Source organism: Nycticebus coucang, chromosome 7 (assembly GCF_027406575.1).
Source record: "Nycticebus coucang isolate mNycCou1 chromosome 7, mNycCou1.pri, whole genome shotgun sequence".
NCBI lineage: Eukaryota > Metazoa > Chordata > Mammalia > Primates > Lorisidae > Nycticebus > Nycticebus coucang.
In genome coordinates, this window is record NC_069786.1 from 37,191,336 (window position 1) to 37,214,070 (window position 22,735).

The 22,735-nt window shown below is 35.2% G+C and overlaps 1 protein-coding gene across 5 annotated transcripts in view; it reads left to right on the forward strand.

Annotated features, from left to right (window-relative positions):
- LOC128590134 (general transcription factor II-I repeat domain-containing protein 2-like) overlaps positions 1-22,504 on the forward strand; it is a 92,349-nt gene extending 69,845 nt beyond the window's left edge. For 4 of the 5 annotated variants that reach the window (XM_053597311.1, XM_053597313.1, XM_053597314.1 and 1 more), the window contains one exon: positions 13,241-15,796. The gene's annotated coding sequence lies outside the window, so the exon portion shown is untranslated. Of the gene's footprint in view, positions 1-13,240; positions 15,797-21,831 lie in introns of those variants that run through there. The other variant, XM_053597312.1, reaches the window with a different exon arrangement.
- The last annotated feature ends 231 nt before the right edge of the window (positions 22,505-22,735 follow it).

Below are 22,735 nucleotides of genomic sequence, written 5' to 3' on the forward strand. Positions count from 1 at the left end.
ATATATATATATTTTACATTGTCACTTTATGCCTTACTTTACTTTCATAATAGCCATTTAAGAATGTCATTGTTCTCATTGTGTTATCAGAATACTGAGGCCTAAATTGATAAGTGATCTGCTAATATCTCACAGACAGTGAATAACAAATTTAGTTTTTACAATCAGGTTTTCTTTCTCTGGCTGTGGTATTCTTTTTACTGCATCATTCTGACAGCATATGTAGTATTATACTTCATACTTACAAAATATATTTCACCATATTTATGCACCTAAAAATTTAGACTTGCATAAGCAGTGGTTTTAAGTACATATATTTAAATTGATTATAGCAATTTTAAAAATTATTCAGTACCTGACAAATGTAAATGGTGACAAATGTATTTCCTATCAAAAAGAAGATTGCCAAATAGCTAAACATTGAAGGGAAACCCACCATCAACATTTCCAATATTCAGTTGCTACAAGAGACATTGAATTTTCCTTTAATGCAAGCATAGCCCAGGGGTGCTATATTTAAAACTACATTGGCATTTCTATTAAAATTCCAGCTTTTCAAGGGTTTATGCCAAAGCCATAAAAATTCTATTTGATAGAAAGGAAGAATTGAAAGTCTCTGTGGAGATTATTTTCTTCTTTTTTCATATAAAATTAGCCTACCTGTTTGTTTTCTTCATGAAATCCAACCACTTTAGCAGAACATGAATCTTGGGTAACTATTAGGCTGTTCAGGTGTACCAGCACTCTACAGATTTGAGAAAATTGTGAGCTAGTCACAGAGTCTGAAGGCTTGTCTATTTCAAACTATGTTCTTATAAATCTGGAAAAGCTTTTTGTTATTAGTAATGGACTCCAAACAGAATATTTTGAGTCACTGTGCTAACAATTTATATTGAAGAGAGAAATGATACATTAGGTTTTTCATATCATTGAGAAAATTCTATGATTTTTATTTTATTTTTGGAAGAGTGACACAAGCCTGTCAGCTATTCCTCACAGAGACATATAAATATAAAATCTTCATTCTTGTAATTATTTTTCTATCATTCAACGAAATATGTCTTTATTCAGTCCTAGAATCCTTTGCTTAGAATTGTGTTACTGCTGTAGGAGATCAAGAAGAGTGGTGGACATAATTCTGTTCTCAAAGGGCTAATGATTTCCTTGAGCAAGATAAGATAAACCCATGAAACAGTGTGCTCAAAAACTCAGAATTACTGTGAAACATTCACTAAAAACAGAGGTGAAAAACCTAGTGGTGTTGAATACAATTTAACTAGATGTTGCCTCACTTCTTAAGGATTTAATGACCAAAAACAGCATGATGCAATTGTATGCATCATGGATTTTAGGAATTTGTATAGATTTATTGCTCAAACCAAGACTTAGTTTTCTTAATGATAAGAATTAAATGTGATCAGGGTTTTTCAAAATGAAGGAGGGCTTTTATATCTCTTTAGTGGTGATAAAATAAATTAAATGAGTCACAATCAGCAGTCTTGTAAGAAATAAAATAGTGTAAATGGATAAAATGGAAAATATCAAAGTAAATCACACAGTAAGGGTAAACATTGCTTCAATAAACTTATTTTAAATTTTGTGTGGGATGTGTCTGTGTGTGTAATCCACCATGAAATGTATTTCCTTTTCATAGGTTGCAACAAATAAAGTTTAAATCAGATGAACTAGTTTCATTATATTTATTAAGGTCTATGGTTTAATAAACTGTCTTAGGTTTCATCAGACTATAACAACAGTGCCACATTAAACATTAATCCCCATTGGATTTAAAACTTCATCGGTTGAAGCAGGAAAGTCATCCCTTCTCAAATCTCTGTTTTCTCAATCTGTTATTGTAGAGAATATGAATGCTGGTGTTTATCTCACATGTGTCATGACATTCTGGTTTTCTATTCCGGTGTTCTTTTCTAGACAATGAGCCAGGTCTCTCCTGAGATCCATTTCCAGTCCTTTGGAAGTATCTGCAAGTACAATATTTTATGCACAGTATTGTGTTGACCCTGAAGCTCCAAGGCTGAATTCCTGGAGTGTTATAGCACAGTTCACGAATGGTATCCTTTCAGCTTCTAACATGAGCTCACTTATTTTCACCAGATATCAAACCTAATCCAAACGGCCAGTAGGCAGACAATGCTGCCCCTCCATCATCTATATTTCTCACTTCTCTCTCCTCTTCTTAAGTCCTCCTGCAGAGTTCCTCCATCTTCTTCCAGAGGAAAGATAATAGTCCTTTGTGTAAATCATTTGCCTATTTGCTCTTGGGCCCTAAACTTCATCCTTCTTGATTCTGCTAGGTGTTTAATTAAAGGGACTAGGCCAGGTGCAGTGGCTCATGCCTGTAATCCTAGCACTCTGGGTTAGGATATAGCACTACTACATAAAAAGTAGAGTGTTTAAATTTCTCTTACGTTGTGTTATGGATTTTAAAATAGTACAAATATTATTTTTAGAGCCCTCTGATAGCTAAATAACTCCTTGGGTAGTCCTGCACAACATGGTTAATAAACACTGGGTAAAGCTGTTTGATGTTCACAGAGTCTTTTCTCTGACATCCTTACATGCTATGTTAGTATTAAAATCATGAAGACAGCAGTGAGATTTAAAAGATTTGCTTGTTCAGAATATTTTCTTCTAGAATAGGGGCCTAGGTATTTGGGTACATTGCAGTAGAAAGAGAAGAGAAATTTCTGGTGATTTAATAACCACTATTTACTCTAAAGAAGTAGGAATCAAAGAAAATCCTCACCATCATAATGCTGTCCCGGGCACTGAACAAAGAAAGCTACAAGATGTGCCTTTTTCCTTCAAAATATTACAATCTGCGAGCATTTATTTTGCCTTCAAGAAACTGATTTAAGCTACCCAGTGCAGAGCAGAAGTTACACATAGAGTTCCCAGGCAGTTAATAAGTAGAAGAAATAGAAATGGAAGAGACAGGACTAATTTAATATAGATGGAAATGCAAACCTGCTAGGAGAAGAAAGACTTGAACTTTTCACCTGTGTTAAATACTCATAAGACACTAAATAACTCACTTGATTTCTGTTCAAAATCTTTCCACTATAGTTCTTTATCTTTTTACTTCTCTCAAAGATCTAAAATAAATCATAGGAAGGGAGATAAAAAAATATATTATGGGAATATCAGAGGCAAATAAATCACATTGTTGATTCATACAGACGGCAACATAGAAAGAAGAATGTCATGGTAAAGATAGGGAAAAGCACAAAAACAAAACCTGAAAATTACCTTAATGATGGCATAAAAATGCAGAAAGAAGGTGGTAAGGATTGGAAGGTACTTGAAAAGTTGACAAATGAAATTATAGTCAAGAATTTGAAGACAACAATTTTTAAAAAACTATAAAATATTTAATACAAATATTAAAAATATTTGTACAAAACAATGTACAAAAATGAATACATTAAAAATAATTCCTGAACCATCAATTAAAAACTAATCACAAGAACATTTCATACCTGTGTTTCCCTTTTTGAGTTTATTGCTATCTATCCTGATTTTTTAAGTCATCATTTATTATCAATTTAAAATGTATTTTAGCATATATACATGTGACCATAGAAAAGATGTACATATTTAACATCAAAATTTAAATACTTTGATAAAAAGGAAAAAAATCTTAAGAAATATGTTATAGATGAAATTTATTATCAATTCATATAACTGATTACACATGAGGATTAAACAAAAATGATAATGAGGAGACAATATGAGTAAAAAGTTCATAGATGGAATTCAAATGATCTTTACTTATATGAAAATGTATTAATTCTCAGTAGCAATTGTAGCAATCCAAATTTATAAAAAAACAATAAAATGTCACTTTTTACCCATCATATTAAAAAAATGAAAAAATATTATTATACCAACTCTGTTCTGAAAAATTGGGAGGAAACAGTAATTTCTTTCATTGATCATGGTAAAGTAAACAAAAGAACAATTTTGCAGAAGAATTTATAAAAAGTGTTAACACCAAAAAAGTACAAAGACTGTGAATTAGCAATTCTAAGTAAACTTGCATATATATATGGAGACATAGTAAGGTATTTAATGACTAAATATACTTGCCAAAAGTTAGAAAACAAAAATAAGCAATTGAAACACTGAAAAATCAATTAAGCCTATTTTGTTGATATGATGGAATAATATATAGCAGGTAGAAGAAATAAACCAAACTACAAGCATACCTCAGAGCTATCGCAGGCAATCGCTTGCTTTATGGCAATAAAGCAAGTCACATAAATTTTTTTGCCCAGTACACATAAGTTTATGTTTATACTATAGATTACTAACTGTGAAATAGCATATGCCTTTGAAAAGTATACATTAATTACAAAATACTTTATTGCTTTTTTAAATTTATTTTTTATTTCAGAGTATTATAGGGGTACACACATTTTGGTTACATAATTTGCATTTCTACAACATTTGAAGTCATTGTTATGAATGTTCACCCAGAATATGTAGATTGCACCCATTTGGTATGAGTTTATTTTATTGCTAAAAAATGCTAATGACCATCCATGCCTTTGATGAATTGTAATGTTTTGCTGGTGGTGGTCTGTGTTGATGGCTTCTGACTGATCAGGGTGGTGATTGCTAAAGGCTGGAGTAGCTAAGGCAATTTCTTAAAATAAGACAATAGTGAAGTTTGCCACATCGATTAAGCCTCCCTTTCATGTAAGATTTCTCTGTAGCATTCAGTGCCATCTAATAACATTGTACTCACAAAAGAACGACATTCAAAATCAAAGACAAAACCCTGCCACTTGCCGCTTTGCCTTGTACTTGTAGGGTATTTAGATGACTTCTTTACTTAAATCTCATGAACAGACCTCTACTAGCTTCAAACTTTTTTCCTGCAGCTTCTTTATCTTTCTTACAGAATTGAAAAGAGTTAGGTCCTTGCTTGGATTAGACTTTACTTTAAAGGAATGTTAAAGCTGCTTTGATCTTCTATCCAACTACTAAAGCTTTCTCCATATCAGCAAGAAGGCTCTTTTGCTTTCTTTTTATTTTTTGTATTCCCTGAAGTAGCACTTTTAATTTCCTTTAAGAACTTTTCATTTGCATTCACAACTTGGCTAACGGGTGCAAAAGGCCTGTTTTTCAGCCTGTCTCTGCTTTCAAGGTGACTTCTTCACCAAGCATGACCATTTTTAGCTTTTTATTTAATGTGAGACACGTGTGACTCTTCCTTTCGCTTGAACACCTAGAGGCCATTATTAATTGGCCTAATTTCAACACTGTTGAGTCTTGAATAACAGGGAGGCCTCAGGGGTGGAAGAGAGGAGTGAATGGCCAGTGGCTGCAGCAGTCCAAACACATATATTTATTAAGTTCACCATCTCAGGAGTAGTTCATGTTTCTCTGAAACAACTATAATGATAACATGGAAAAGCACTGATCACCATAATAGATATAACAACCATAAAATGTGTGAAACATTGCAAGAATTACCAAAATCTGAGGCACAAAGTGAGCACATGCAGTTGAAAAAATAATGCCAACATGGGTGGTGCCTGTGGCTCAGTGAGTAGGATGCCAGCCCCATATACCGAGGGTGGCGGGTTCGAACTGGCCCCGGCCAAACTACAACAAAAAATAACCAGGCATTGTGGTGGGCATGTGTAGTCCCAGCTACTTGGGAGGCTGAGGCAAGAGAATCGCCTGAGCCCTAGAGCTAGAGGTATCACTGAGTGATCCCAGTAGAGACCAAAAAAAAGTAATAATAATAACAATGCAAACAGGCTTTCTTGATGCAGGTTTATCACAAACCTTCAATTTGTAAACAACACAATATTTGCAAAGTATAATTAAGTGGAGTGCAATGAAATAAAGATGCTGTATGTAAATTAGCATAGACAGATTGAAAACATACATGAGTAGGAAAAAAAGAGCAAATTGTAAAATTATAAGCACATCGTGGTATTAATTAGCTGAAAAGAAAAACTTACACCAAAACTTGTACATGTTTTCATGCATGTATTCAGATACATAAGCTTTCTTTTTGATTAATTCTAGTAAGATATACACCAAATCAGGCAAGGATGAGGGGGCCAGAACATGGGAGTCAAAAGGAACTTGAGCATCATATCTAACATTCTCATTATTTTAAAAGAACAATGCAATAAAGAAAATAAAACTATAAATTTATAGTTACTCGGGTAACTATAAATTTGGAAAATGAATATAAAAGTACATAAAATTTAGAAGATACTTTAGGGAAGTTAAACTTGAATCACACACTCAACATTAACTGTAAATATGATATATATTAGATCTTCATGGAAATGGAAGCACTGGATTATTATAGCATTGAGCATGCAAATAATTGCTTTCCTTTATGTCTATATTCACCTAGCACCTTATTGCTTTGCTATCTGCCTTCAAAAAAACACTATACTTAGGTGGACAGAACAAGTTCATTTGTTCCCCATGTATTGGATGCCTTCCATGCACCTGTTTGTGTACGTGACGGAAATACAAAACAGTGAACAAAACAGAACATGATCTTGCCCTGTGGCACTTACATTTTAGTGTAATATGTAAAAATGTTAGATGGTAGTAAATTATGTAAAGAAAAACAAAAAAAGGGGATACAAAATATAAGGGAATAATCAGGGATGGAAGTTAAGCACGGGGATCTTTCAGTTGTTATAGGTTTTGAATCATACTTTGTAAAATAGAAAGCAGTAGGTGAAGGTGTTTTTGTTTTTGTTTTGTTTTGTTTTGTTTTTTTGAGACAGAGTCTCACTATGTTGTCCTGGGTAGAGGGCCATGGCATGATAGCTCTCAGCAACCTCAAACTCTTGGGCTTAAGTGATTCTCTTGCCTCAGCCTCTCAAGTAGCTGGGACTACAGGAGCCCACCACAACACCTGGCTATTTTTTTTTTGCAGTGGTCATTGTTGTTTAGCTGGCCCAGGCTGGGTTCGAACCCACCAGCCTTGGTGTATGTGGTTGGCACCATTACCACTGTGCTATGAGTGCCAAGCTGGAGTAGGGGAGTTTTATGCATAAAAGGTCTTAGTAGACTCTCTCGGAGCACTGCGATGAGAACAGAACAAAGCAGAGCAAGGTTGGAAATGGTGAGAATTCTTGGCAGGTCACCATGATCACACAGGCAAGGGAAGGTGGTGATTTGGACTAGTGTAGCAATAGAAATATAGGGAGGGATAATCAGATTCTGGATGTGTTTTGAATGCACAGTCCACAGGATTGGCTGAGGATGCTTGATTTAGAGAAACACAGAAGCCAAAGGTGCAACCAAGGTTTTTGCTTAAATTATAAGAATCCAAAAACTATAAAATTCAGGTTGATAAGGCTATGGAAGAAGCAGATTTGGGTGGGTTATATGAAGCTGTGCTGAGCATAGCTAAGGCTGCATTAGATATTTCTTAATACATATATGTATATAATTGCTCTATTTCTCATTGTAAATTAGTAATAGAAAGTCTGGTTAACCGTTGTTTTTGAGTATGGTTAGTGTCTCTGTCTCTGTAAGATAAGACCACTATCAAGGCACTTCTTTATATTTAGAATATAAAGAAGAGGAAAAGACTGGTTTATGGAGTCTATTGGGTCCTAGCCAGCCAGTCTGCTACATGACAGCCATTTTCTAGGGACATTTATTCTTCAGCATCTACCTGCTTTCACATTTCAGTACTGTGGTGTGAGAAACATATAACTGGAATATGATGCACCTCATCCACCATTTAACTCAGAAGAGAAAAGGAAACAAGTACAGGGAGTATCTTACATTTTTAAAACTTCATATTTTCCTGATGCCTCAAAATCCCCGTAAATAGGCCATAAGCACCCTGCCTAGGTGACTGTGTACACCGCTGTGATGAGACTGATCCTTGCCAACAGTTCCTCTTTTTGCCCTCTTGGATTATAACCTAGTGACATACAGATGCACCAGTGAAATCCCCTCACACCTTTTGTTTGTGTGAGTACCCTGACTCCCACCCTGAGCACCAAGAAAAGCATTCATCCACAGGAGATATTTCTCTCTCTCTACCTCTCTTTCTCTCTTCCCCTCTCTCCCCCAAACCTCTTCTCTCCATCTTTCTCCCTCTCTTCCCTTGCTCCCTAGCTGCTTGGAGTGGGACTCTCTCTCCCTGGGAGCTCTTCCATATGGCCCCTTGCATGGTTTTCTATGCCTTTTGTCTCTAGGACCTAACCATATGATAAATTCTTCCATATGATATACCTCTCTGGGTGTAATTCCCAGAGCCATATTGGAATGACCCTTAAAATCCCCACAATGGGAACTCATCCCCCTATTTACAATGTGCATGATCACAACCTTTTGAGCATACTTATTTACTATGACATGCTACACAGGACAGAATAAGTAGCCAAAGAGAAACTATGTGTCTGAACTTGGATTGTGGCTGTAGTGGTCAGCTTTTTGCATACATCTCCCCTGAGAGTTAAAGCACAAGTAAGCAGTCTCAGCAAACACAGTTGCCTTTAGCTTAATCTCCACACACCCTAGTCCCCTTCCTTATCTCGCCTTGCTTCAAAGGTTCTAGGAAAAAACAATTATTTTGCTGAGCAAACTCAATGTAGATTCAAAAATGGTTAGCAATAGCTCCTGAAGATTTTGTTTCCTAGAGCTTTTATAAATTGGAAAGAAAAAAAGGTAGGGAAGTAGATTTCACAGAGAGATTTTACTCCAGAGTATATAATTATATTAGGACAAATAAGCTATATGAAATTTTAGGGATGAGAATGGAAGTCAACATTAACTTATGAAAATAAAGGAAAACTGAAGTACAGGGAGTCCTCAAGTTACAAACATCTGACTTCAGATGAAAAGTCGCAAACATGTGACTTACATCTACAAACAGAGGCTATTAAAAGTAATAGGTGAAGTGTACCTATTCCAACTTACATACAAATTTGACTTAAGTACAAACTTACAGAACCTATCTCATTCATAAAACAGGCACTGCCTATAAATGAAAATTTTAATTTTATTCTAAAATAAATGACTTTTTGTAAAAAGCGAACATATTAATATAACATATTGGACTTTGACTTTAAGACCTTACAGTAAATGATAGGAAGTTAAACAGAGCCTCCTGTTGAACTGGTGACACCTTGAATATGCTTACTTTGTTACTCTGCTTCATTAGTCATCATCAAATACTGTTTCTTTTTTTTTTTCATTTTAACATCTTTGAAATTTGACGTGTATTGAAATCAATAATGTGTCACAACAGCAATCAACCAGAAAAGATAATTTCCATTACTTATGCATGGGAAGCCATCAAAATGCCAGACTGAAATTGTAGCAGAAAAGGTAGCAGTCACTTGTAGGAAATCCCAGAGATAACACTGGAACATTCTTTGAAACTCTTAGAAACCAAAATTAGAGAAACTGAATCAAACAGTGGTTAGCAGAATTCCTGACATGGTATTTAAAAGTAAGATAGATCATTATAATTGCAAAGTTATCTAAAAAGCCCATTACTAAAGTGTCCAGCATACAAGATTTTTTTAATTGTGTATTATCAGTGTGCTCTTACAAGTGATATCAAACACTGGAATTGAAAAATTACTCAGATAACTTGTAGTCTGATTGTATAAAATTTATAGGGACAACTCAACCAGTTTATTTTCATTACACCTTCCGCCATGCATGCATAAGATTGATAAAGACATGTACATATGTCTAAAAGAGCTCTTTTGGTATAAAAGTATAAAATATAAAACTAAGTGACAATAATATTGAAGGGTAGTTCACTTGGAAGCATCTTTAGAAGTAATGGAGCATCCCAGAGTCAATAGTACCTTAGATTCAATGAAGTAAAGTGTTTAAAAAGCAATGTTTTCATTTATTTTTTTATCAGAAGTAAAATCAAGTTACCTTTAGAAGCTGTGATATCATAGAAAAAGTACTGGATGGTAATCAAGAGTTCTAGTTGTAATATTAACTTGCTGGAAAACATTACGTGGTTATGAAATTTTACCCTGTGTTACTAGTCACTAATGGAAAAATGGAAAAATTGGGTAGGAAATACATTATCTAGTAGAAATAATTCTGTAAATTCACTTAATGTCCCAAATATTTTTGTAGACTGTTTTTTGCATGGGTGCTTATATAAAAAATAATAATCCAATATCACATAGTGTTTTACTAATGATTTTACTAATAATCTGGCACTAAAGTTTAAAATAGCAACTTTGGAACCAAGTAGCTATAAAAGGTCAAATGTTGTATCAACTCTTAAATTAGTGAATCTATTTCTTCAGGGACCAAAGATACTATGAATTATTTGGAAAATCTACAAAAATAAATAAAATATGTCCATCTGTTCCTTTGATGACAGAAAGATAAAAATTATAATTAAATAGAAGCCGTGAGTGAAGTGTAATTTCTCTGGCCACCAAATTTAAGTAACATCTGGTCACTCTCCCTCACTTGCTCTTCCCTGAGATCTGCTCCCGTGGTCACAGCATGAATTACATTAGCATTTTGTGTTATCTTTATTTTGTATGATCTTTCTCACTCTCAAGAGGTGAAAGAGATGTTTACCCTTACCTTAATAAAGAAACCTAACCAGCTGTTTACCCTTACCCTTACCTCTATAAGGGTAAACAGCTGGTTAGGTTTCTTTACTACTGTAGCTTTGGCTCTCAAGAAGGGCCAGAGACACAGGAAGTTTCCAATGAATATTTGTGGAATGAAAGTAAATCAGGTGTTTGATAAGAGCTATGAGTAAAAAATACCAATTTCTACATAAAGGTGATATATTGTTAACAATGAGAAAAGGATGGCATGAATCTTAGCCTATTTTTCAAAGGAATATAGTTGTACTACACACACACACACACACACACGTATGTATACATACGTGCACACTTATTTTGGGCAACCCCACTTAACTCTTAGAAAGAGAGGTATTTTCAATCTAAATGATAAGACAAGGGTTAAGAAATTAAATTTGATCTTTCTTTTATTCTCTGGTTTCTCTTGTTTTCCATCTCATCCAACATACTTTAAGAGAGATTTTAATATCATGTATTCTATGACATGAAACAATTTGGCGATGGCTTTAAGAATTTTGAGAGTAATTTTTATATCATATAACCTGAAACTTAAATTACTCTGCTGTCATTTGAACTGCTGTGATTATGTGTTTCTATTATGAACTCTGCTATGCAATTGTTTTTCTTTCTTAAATTTATAATATATGTTTTAGTAATAAGTGAAACTACTAATCTATTTTTTAAATAATTTTATTTGAAGAAGTTTCTATTTAACCTTTTTTAGATTTATATCTTTGTATCATCTATCCATAAAAAATAGTTAGTAATTTTATATGACTTTGTGTTTGTACTACACACTTGACCTTAAAATAAACAATTTTGCAAAGAGCAGTTAGTGAGTAAATACACACACATTGACATTTAGATAAACTGCTCTTTGAAGTTTTTTTTTTTTTTTTAATAACTACTGGGTAAGTACACTTCACTTCTGGGTATATATCTAAGCGTAGCTACAAAGTATAAGCAGATTTTTAAACTGTCAAATGACCACTTTTCATATACTTTCTCTCCTTATTATTCAATCCAATGCAGAGGGGACATTAAAAAATGTCTATCAGTTAATCATTAGAATTTTTCAAATTTAACCTCATCTCAAAATCTAAGATTACCCACGCTGAATGAATATTAATACACTAAGCATATTCCTCAAGAATTTAACAAAGGTGAATGTTCTTTTTGCTTTCTCTCTCTCCCTCTCTTTCTAAACATGTAAATTATTCAGTCCATAGTAAAATTACTGTTATTAAGATTATAAATATTAAAAAAAAATTATTTCCTGACAACATGGCACTAAGAATGAAGTGTTTAACTATGTGGAACAAAAGCATTACAAGTCTACTTATATTACCATTCAATAATTTAATTTCAAGACATGTAACCTCCAAACAAACCAATGAAGGAAGGTAATATTTTAGAGTTTAGGAAAAGCAATATGAAGAGGATAAGAAACGTGCCCTAGATTAAGAAGCTTTAAATGCAGGTCTTTCCAATTCTAGTCCCAAACTTGGCCATGATGCTATAACGAAATATCATGCAATAACAAGACCCAACTTTGTAAATTATATAGATAATTTTATTACAGTGAAAATGTCAATGACTGATGAAAATTTATTTCTTAATTTAATCCTAAAAATCTTGTATCTCAACTATCTGACTGGAGAAGTCTTAATGTGGTCTATATTTAAGAAAATACTGAGGTATACCAGCTACTCTGCTAAGAAATCTGTAAATTGAACAAGTCAATCATCAATATATGTTTCATTTTTATTCTAAGTAAAATAACACTTTAACATTGTAACTTGGTTCACAAGATTTAGCATAGATGAGTCCTTTGCCCTAGATAGTCATTTTTAAGTTACTAAAGTCACGAGCTTTAAATTAGTCATACTATCTAAACATATTTGAGTGTAAATTAACTCAAAGTAAACTGAAGAACATATTAATATTCTTATCTATAGATCATAACATCACCATGCAATAATATTTTAAATAAATCAATTACCATAATAATATAAGTATCACAAAAGTAATTATTCATTAAAAAAGAAATAAAGGGGGCGGCGCCTGTGGCTCAGTCGGTAAGGCGCCGGCCCCATATGCCGAGGGTGGCGGGTTCAAACCCAGCCCCGGCCAAATTGCAACCAAAAAATAGCCGGGCGTTGTGGCGGGCGCCTGTAGTCCCAGCTGCTCGGGAGGCTGAGGCAAGAGAATCGCTTGAGCCCAAGAGTTAGAGGTTGCTGTGAGCTGTGTGATGCCACGGCATCTACCTGAGGGCGGTACAGTGAGACTCTGTCTCTACAAAAAAAAAAAAAAAAAAAAAAAAAAAAAAAGAAATAAAGCACACATAGTTATAAAATGTCTACTTAGTAGCTCAGTAGTTGTCTCCAATGTATTTGTAATGTGTGGTAGAATAATAGATCCTCAAAGATGTCTATGTCCTAATCCCTAAAATATGTGCATGTGTTACCCTACATGATAAAAGAAATTTTACCAATGTAATTTAGCAGAAGGTCTTGATATAAGGAGATTAAATTAAATTATAAAAGAGAGTGAATACTTACTAATCGTATTGCCCTATCAAATGGTATGTCTACTTTTCGTTCTTTGAGGAATCTCCATACTGTTTTTCACAGAGGCTGTACTAGTTTGCAGTGCCACCAGCAGTGCATGAGTGTTCCCTTCTCTCTGCACCCACACCAAGCATCAATTATTTTGGGACCCTGTGATATGAAAAGGAGGAAGGAGGAACAAAGTCAGAAAGAGGAGATAAGACAGTAGAACCAGAGCTTGGAGGGAGTGATGCACTTGGAAGACAGAGGAAGAAGCCAAACATCAACAGACCTGTAAAAGATGCACTTGGTGTCTACATCCTGGAAAAGGAAAGGAAGTGGATTCTCCCTGGAGACTTCTGGAGAAACACAGCTTTGACTCAACTTTGGTATGAGACTTCTGACCTTCAGTGTGATAAGGGGATAAATCCATGCTTTTTAAGTCACTAAATTGTAATAATGAGTTACAGCAGCAAAAGAAAACAAATTATGATTGTAATTAAATAGGACTTTTTAGACTTTTGCCTCTGACCAAGGTTTGCCATTATACCTAAAATAATCAAACTAAACCAAAGAAAAGCAAAAACCAACTAAACAAACAATAAACATGAAAAACAATTGTCAAGACACTGAATATCAAACAACAAAGGAAAGACCTCTTTTATAGCCAGGAAACAAATAAAATGTCCTACAATTGTCCCAGTTTGCTGATTTGAGAGTATTTTCAGACAATGGCACAGTGAGGATAACCTGGAGAACTCACTGAGTTGAGGAGACTGAGCTAAGAGTCTGGAAAGAAAATGGCAATAAGACTTTACAGAACAGAGAGTGTGGAAAGACACAGAGCAGCTTTTCAGGTAGAGAGGTCTTGAAGATCTGCTTGTGAGAAACAACTTCAGCCTGGAGAAACATCACTGGTACATTGTACCAAACATTTAAAGGTGAAATAATGCCTTATCTACACAAACTCTTCCAGAAAATGGAAGAGAATCATATATTATAAGAAATTATATATTCCTTTAACAACATGGATGCTAAAATTATAAATAAAATTTTAGCAAGTCAAATATACCATATATAAAATATATCATAATCAAGTTGGGTTTTCCCAGAAATTTAATGTTGGTTTAATATTCAAAACCAATCTACAGAGGGTGCCAAAAAAAGTATAAACATTTTAAGAAGGATAAAATTATAATACTCAAGTCATATTTGACATCTGAAAATTCTGCAATTATAAGACATACAAGATATAATACACAAGATAACAAACTTTACCAATAAATATTGAGTATTATAATTTTAATACTGTCTTTCCTTTATTTAAATGGTATACATTTTTACACCCTTGTTATATAATTTGCCTTATTAATAACTCTTTCTTTTTAAATGTATGATAGTCTTAGTAGCTGCAGTAAAAACATTTAAACAAGTACAACATTCATTCCTAATTGTAAAACAAACCTCATAAAAAACAAAGAGTAGAAAAAAATTTTCTCAACTTGATATAGGCATTTAAGAAAAATCTATAGTTAACATTATAGTTAATATTAAGAAAAAAACAAGGATGGCCAGGCTTGGTGGCTCATGCCTGTATTCCCTGCACTTTGGGAAGCCAAACTGGAGCATCACGTGAGGCCAGGAGTTTAAGACCAGCATAGTGAGCAACATAGTGAGACCCTGTCTCTATAAAAAGTAAATTTTTTTTTAAAAAAAAGAAAGAATATAACAAGGAATATCCACTCTCTCCAATGCTATTCAACATTGTAGTGTAAGTTCTTGATGGTGCGATCAGACAAGAAAAAGAAATAAAAGGCATTCAGATAGGAAGATAAAAAGTAAAACAGTCTTCAAGCACAGGCAAAATGGTCAGCTATTTAGAATATTCTATCAACTACTGAGTTTATCAAGGTTGTAGGATATATGACCAATGTAAAAAAAAAAAAAAAATGACATCTTACTTCTCTACACTGGAAACAATAATAGGAAATAAAAATTTCTTAAGAATAGAATCTATAATACCATCAAACAAATGAAACACAAAAGAAAAATCTGGCCTTATGTGAAAGATATATATACACTGAGAAATGACAAAACTTTGCTGAGAGAAGTTAAAGAAGACCTAAAAAATGGAGACATATTCCATGCCCATAAATTAGAAGTCTAAAAATTGTTATACTCTCAATTATCTTCAAATTTATCTACAGATTCAATCCGATCTCAATACAATTTCCTGAAGGCTTCTTATCAAATTTACAAGTAGATTGTACAATTCATATGTGAATCCAAAGGATCTAGGGTAGGCAAAACAACTCTAAAGGACAAAATTGGAGGCCTATCAGTACTTGGTTTCAAGACTAAAAATGCTGTAGTAATCAAGGAAGTGTGCTAATGGCATTGACCAGGTCTAATGGAACTGAAGAGAGAATTTGGACACAAACTAACACATATAGCCAACTGAATTTTGTTGATGTTTAAAAGGAAATTCAGAAAAGAAAGAATAGTCTTTTTAAAAATGGTACAGAAAAAATGAGATATTAGTATGTAAAAAAAATTCTGTGATTATTACTGTGCACCATACACAAAAATAAACTGAAAATGATTTATAAACATATATAAAATTTTTAAAGATAAAACTTCTAGAATAAAACAAAGGAGAAAATCTTTAAAACAAAAATTTGCAAGATTTCTTAGATATGACATCAAAATATACTCCATTAAAAATAAATTGATAAATCAGATTTCCTCAGAATTAATAACCCGCTCTTCAAATACATTGGCATGGTACAGGCTGAAAAAAATATTTGTCAGTTGCATATTTTAGATAAAGCGTATATTTTGAATGGTTACAATTCAATAGTAAGAAATCAAAAATGTAATTTAAAGAATAAATTGATCTCATCAAAGACAATACACTGAAGGCAATGTAAGCTCAGGAAAGATGTTCAACATCATTCATTACAGAAAACCTATAATGAGATAACACTGCAAATCCATTAGAATGGCTACAACTTAAAAGACTGAACATACCAAATGGTTGAGAAAAAATGGAAATCTCATACACAGTTTGCAGGAATGTAAAATAGTACATCCGTTTTGGAAAAGAATTTTTTTATTTTTTTTAACATTAAACATATGCTTAACATATGACCCACCCATGCCAAACTTAAGTATCTACCAAGGGGAAATGAAAGTGTATGTTCGTCTGAAGACTTGTGCATAAATAGCTATATTATAATAATCACAAACTAGAAACAATTCAAATGTTCATCAAAGAAGAATGTATAAACAAATTGTGTTAACTTCCATAGCATGAGATAGTACTCAGAAATAACAAGAATGAACCATAGGTATACGCAATGTAGATCATCTCAAAAGAATTATGTTTTTTGGTTTTTTTTCTTTTTTTTTATTAAATCACAGCTGTGTACATTGATATGATCATGGGGCATCATTCACTAGCTTTACAGACTGTTTACCAAGTTTCACATATACCCTTGTAAGATGCCCCGCTGGTGTAATCCTACCAATCCCCTTCCCTCTACCCACCTTCCCCCTCCCTCCCATCCCTTTCCCCCTTCCCCCTATTCTTAGGTTGTAACTGGGTTATAGCTTTCATGTGCAAACCCTAAATTAGTCTCATAGTAGATCTGAGTACATTGGGTACTTTTTCTTCCATGCTTGAGATACTTTACTAAGAAGAATATGTTCCAGCTCCATCCATGTAAACACAAAAGAGGTAAAGTCTCCATCTTTCTTTAAGGCTGCATAATATTCCATGGTGTACATGTACCACAATTTATTAATCCATTCATGGATCGATGGGCACTTGGGCTTCTTCCATGACTTAGCAATTATGACTTGAGCTGCAATAAACATTCTGGTACAAATATCTTTGTTATGATGTGCTTTTTGGTCTTCTGGGTATATGCCCAGTAGAGGGATTACAAGATTGAATGGCACATCTATTTTTAGATCTCTAAGTGTTCTCCATAACTCTTCCCAAAAGGAATGTATTAATTTGCATTCCCACCAGCAGTGCAAAAGTGTTCCCTTTTCTCCACATCCGCGCCAACATCTCTGGTCTTGGGATTTTGTGATATAGGCTAGTCTCACTGGAGTTAGATGGTATCTCAAAGTAGTTTTGATTTGCATTTCTCTGATGATTAAAGATGATGAGCATTTTTTCATATGTCTGAAGGCCGTGCGCCTGTCTTCTTCAGAGAAGTTTCTCTTCAAATCCCTTGCCCAGCCTGCGATGGGATCCCTTGTTCTAGTCTTGCTAATGCGTTTGAGTTCTCTGTGGATTCTGGTTATTAAACCCTTGTCAGAGACATAACCTGCAAATATCTTCTCCCATTCTGAGGGCTGTTTGCTTGCTTTACTTACTGTGTTCTTGGCTGTGCAGAAGCTTTTTAGTTTGATCAAGTCCCAGTAGTGTATTTTTGAAACTGCTTCAATTGCCTGGGGGGTCTTCCTCATAAAATCACCCAGTCCGATTTCTTCAAGGGTTTTCCCTGCACTCTCCTCTAGTATTTTTATAGTTTCATGTCTTAAGTTCAAATCTTTGATCCAGTGAGAGTCTATCTTAGTTAATGGTGAAAGGTGTGGGTCCACTTTCAGTCTTCTACAGGTTGCCAGCCAGTTCACCCAGCATCATTTGTTAAATAGGGAATCTTTTCCCCACTCAATGTTTTTAATTGGCTTGTCAAAGATTAAATAACGTAAGTAGCTGGATTCATCTCTTGGTTCTCTATTCTGTTCCAGACATCTACTTCTCTGTTTTTGTGCCAATACCATGCTGTTTTGATCACTATTGATTTGTAGTATAGTCTGAGGTCTGGTAGCGTAATTCCTCCTGCTTTGTTTTTATTTCTCAGTAATGCCTTGGCTATTCGAGGTTTTTTCTGATTCCATATAAAACGAAGTATTGTTTTTTTCAAGATCTTTAAAGTATGACAGTGGAGTTTTAATAGGGATTGCATTGAAATTATATATTGCTTTGGGTAGTATAGACATTTTAACAATATTGATTCTTCCCAGCCATGAGCATGGTATGTTTTTCCATTTGTTAATATTTTCAGCTATTTCTTTTCTTAGAGTTTCATAGTTCTCTTTATAGAGATTTTTCACATCCTTTGGTAGATAAATTCTCAAGTATTTCATCTTCTTTGGCACTACTGTGAATGGAATAGAGTCCTTAACTGTTTTTTCAACTTGACTATTGTTGGTATATATAAAGGCTACCGATTTATGAATGTTGATTTTGTAACCTGAGACGCTGCTGTATTCCTTGATCACTTCTAAAAGTTTTGCAGTAGAGTCCCTAGTGTTTTCCAGATATACTGTCATATCATCTGCGAAGAGCGAAAGTTTGATCTCTTCTGACCCTACATGGATACCCTTGATCGCCTTTTCTTCCCTAATTGCAGTGGCTAAAACTTCCACTACAATGTTAAAAAGCAATGGAGACAATGGGCAGCCTTGTCTGGTTCCTGATCTGAGTGGAAATGATTCTAATTTAACTCCATTCAATATGATATTGGCTGTGGGTTTGCTGTAGATGGTCTATCAGTTTAAGAAATGTCCCTTCTATACCGATTTTCTTGAGTGTTCTAATCATGAAGGGATGCTGGATATTATCAAAAGCTTTTTCTGCATCGATTGAGAGAATCATATCGTCTTTGTTTTTTAATTTGTTTATGTGCTGGATTACATTTATAGATTTACGTATATTGAACCAGCCTTGAGATCCTGGGATAAAACCGACTTGGTCATGATGTATAATTTGTTTGATGTGTTGCTGGATTCTGTTTGTTAGGATCTTGTTGAATATTTTTGCATCTATATTCATTAGTAATATCAGTCTATAATTTTCTTTTCTTGTTGGGTCTTTTCCTGGTTTGGGGATCAGGGTGATGTTTGCTTCATAGAATGTGTTGGGTAGTCTTCCTTCTTTTTCTACCTTTTGGAACAGGTTGAGTAATATAGGTACTAATTCCTCTTTAAAGGTTTGGTAGAATTCGGACATGAAACCATATGGTCCTGGGCTTTTCTTTTTAGGGAGGTTTTGTATGGTTGATGCTATTTCCGAACTTGATATGGGCCTGTTCAACATTTCCACTTGATTCTGGCTAAGTCTTGGAAGGTGACGTGCTTCCGAGTATTGGTCAATTTCCTTCAGATTTTCATATTTCTGAGAATAAAGTTTCTTGTAATATTCATTAAGGATTTTTTGGATTTCTGAGGAGTCTGTTGTTATTTCATCTTTGTTGTTTCTGATTGATGAGACTAGAGATTTTACTCTTTTTTTCCTGATTAGGTTGGCGAAAGGTTTATCTATTTTTTTGAGCTTTTCAGAAAACCAGCTTTTTGATTTATTGATCTGTTGTATTATTCTTTTGTTTTCAATTTCATTTAGTTCTGCTCTAATTTTGGTTATATCTTTTCTTCTACTGGGTTTGGGGTTGGAATGTTCTTCCTTTTCCAGTTGCTTGAGATGTCCCATTAAGTTGTTAACTTCCTCTCTTTCCGTTCTCTTGAGGAAGGCTTGTAGAGCAATAAATTTCCCTCTTAGAAGTGCCTTTGTGGTGTCTCAGAGGTTCTGATAGTTCGTGTCTTCATTGTTGTTTTGTTCCAAAAAATTGGTGATTTCTTTCTTAATCTCGTCTCTGACCCAGCTGTCATTCAGCATAAGGTTATTTAACTTCCATGTTTTTTTTATGAGTATGCAGATTCCTGTTGTTACTCAGCTCAAGTTTTATTCCATGGTGGTCCGAGAAGATGCATGGAATAATTTCTATTCCTTTAAATTTACTAAGGTTAGACTTGTGACCTAAGATGTGATCGATTTTGGAGTAAGTTCCATGGGCTGATGAGAAGTATGTGTATTCAGTTTTGTTGGGATGAAATGCTCTATAGATGTCTGCTAAATCCAAATGTTGGATGGTTAAATTTAAATCTAAGATTTCTTTGCTCAGCTTCTTGTTGGAGGATCGATCCAACACTGCCAGAGGAGTGTTGAAATCTCCAACGATTATGGAGCTGGAGGAAATCAATTTGCTCATGTATGTTATAGTTTCTCTTATAAATTGAGGTGCATTCTGGTTGGGTGCATAGATATTAATAATTGAGATCTCATCATATTGAGTATTACCCTTAAGAAATATGAAGTGACCATTCTTGTTCTTCCTTATTTTTGTTGGTTTAAAGCCTATTGTATCTGCAAATAAATTGCAACACCTGCTTTTTTCTGATTACCATTTGCCTGAAATGTGGACGACCATCCTTTCACCATGAGTCTGTATTTGTCTTTTAAGTTAAGATGTGACTCTTGTGTGCAACAAATATCTGGCCTGATTTTTTGTATCCAATCAGCTAACCTATGCCTCTTTAGAGGACAGTTTAAGCCTTTCACATTAGTGGAGAATATTGATAAGTGTGGTGAAGTTTTGGGTATTGAGTTTTTCAAAAGTCCAATGGGCATTTTTAATCCTTTCACCAGTGTGGAAATTGGAGTTTGATCCAAAGTTTCTGAGTGCGTTTACTTTTGTGGTATAGGATTGGGTTGGTCATTATGGAGGATAGGTCTGAGAATATCCTGAAGAGCTGGTTTAGTTATGGCAAATTTCTTCAACATATGAATGTCATTAAAGTATTTAATTTCTCCATCATAAATGAAACTCAGTTTAGCTGGATACAAGATCCGGGGTTGAAAGTTATTTTGCTTTAGGAGATTAAAAGTCGGTGACCAACCTCTTCTGGCTTGAAAAGTTTCAGCAGAGAGATCTGTAGTCATTCTAATATTCTTCCCTTTGAAGGTAATGGTTTTCTTTCTCCTGGCAGCTTTGAGGATTTTCTCCTTCTTATTAACTTTAGTGAAGTTAATTATGATATGCCTGGGGGATGTCTTATTGGGGTTGAGTCGTGCTGGGGTTCTGAAGCTGTCTGCTATCTGAATTTCAGAATCTCTAGGCATGTCTGGAAATTTCTTTTTCATAATTTCATGCAGAAGGGCCTCTGTGCCCAGCAAGGCCACTTCATCTGTTTCTGGAACCCCTATGATTTGGATATTCGCCTTCTTCGAATTATCCCAGAGCTCTCAGAGAGAGTGATCCATTTTTGCTCTCCAATTCTCTTCCTCTTTGAGAGTTTTGGAGCGTTCAAAGGTTTTATCTTCGATGTCAGAAATCCTTTCTTCTGTTTGCTCCATTCTATTGCTGAGGGATTCTACTGTATTTTTCATATCTTTGAGGGCTGCAAATTCTTGCTTCAGTGTGTCTAACTCTTTGGTGGTTTTGTCTTTAAATTCGTTAAATTCTTGAGACAACTTTTGAATTTCTCCTCGAATTCCTAATTCCACTTTGTTAATCTTGTCTGCAATCCAAATTCTGAATTCGATTTCTGACATCTCAGCCAGTTGTTTATGAAATGGATCTTCAATTGCATCTGCCATATCTTTCCTTGAGGAGGGGGTTGATCTATTCTGGTTATGCATGTTACCAGAGTTTTTCCACTTATTCCGCCCCATTGTTGTTTTACTCCCTCTGATTTTTCCCCCTGGAGCTTTGTTGAGGGCCCGTACAGTGTTGTGGCCTGAGAAACTGGGGCCCTGTCTGGTGTGGTGGGGCTAAGTGGTTCTGTCTTGTTTTCAGCTGGTTTCTGTTCCACCCTAGTGAAACAGATACTTTGGATTGAAGTCTCAGCTGTGGAGAAATATCAGCAATTACATCACCCCACCCCCCACCGGCAAACAATTGGAGAAGAAAAATCAAACCTTCACCGTGCACCCAGGGCACCACCTGATTTGTCCTCAGGCAATTGGTTCAGTTCAAAAAGGTCCAAATCAATTGTCTCAGTCTGTACCTGTCTCGGGTGAGAGAGTTTAAGAGGTCTCTAGGAACTGGATCACAGGGGTCTGGTGACTATTCTGGTGTGGCTTGCTCCAGTGCTGCGTGGAGTCAGGAGAAGCCACCCAGCCAATAAATCAGTCTGGGAAGGTTGATGCCTCCTTCCCCACCTTGCACCACTTCACATCCAGTCACTGATAGCCCTGCAGTTGGCTGACCCAGTTGCCTGTAGTGAATCGGTCCTCCAAGAGTTTGTACCTGCCTGAATCACAAGGAAGTCTTCCAGGCTGCTGCGCTCTGCCTCTCTCCAGCAGGAGGAGGTGAGGCCTGACAACCTCGGGCACTTGATGAAGGTTGAGGGGTTTTCACTCAGGTCCAGTCTCGCCCCTGATTAATGTTACTGACAGAACAGAACAGAACAACTCTGCAGTTCCCCTGCAGAAGAGAAGCTGAATTGAGCTCCAAATCAGCTTGTCTTTGCTCCTGTATTGTCTATAGGCTGATGATCCCCTGAGGTGTGTCTTAGGTTTAGTAAAGCGGACCTCTGGGTCAGCCCCAACCTGGGAGTTTCCCGGGATTGCAAGCTGGAGTTGCCTCAGGCAAACTCAGAGTCTCTGGTTGCCCAGGGAGACAGGGGGTGTGGCTTCAGAATATTCGGTAGTGAGCTGTATTGCTAGCAAAAGAGGACCGCTGTTCTATGGCTCAGGCAACGGCCGCTCCAGTGTAGCTC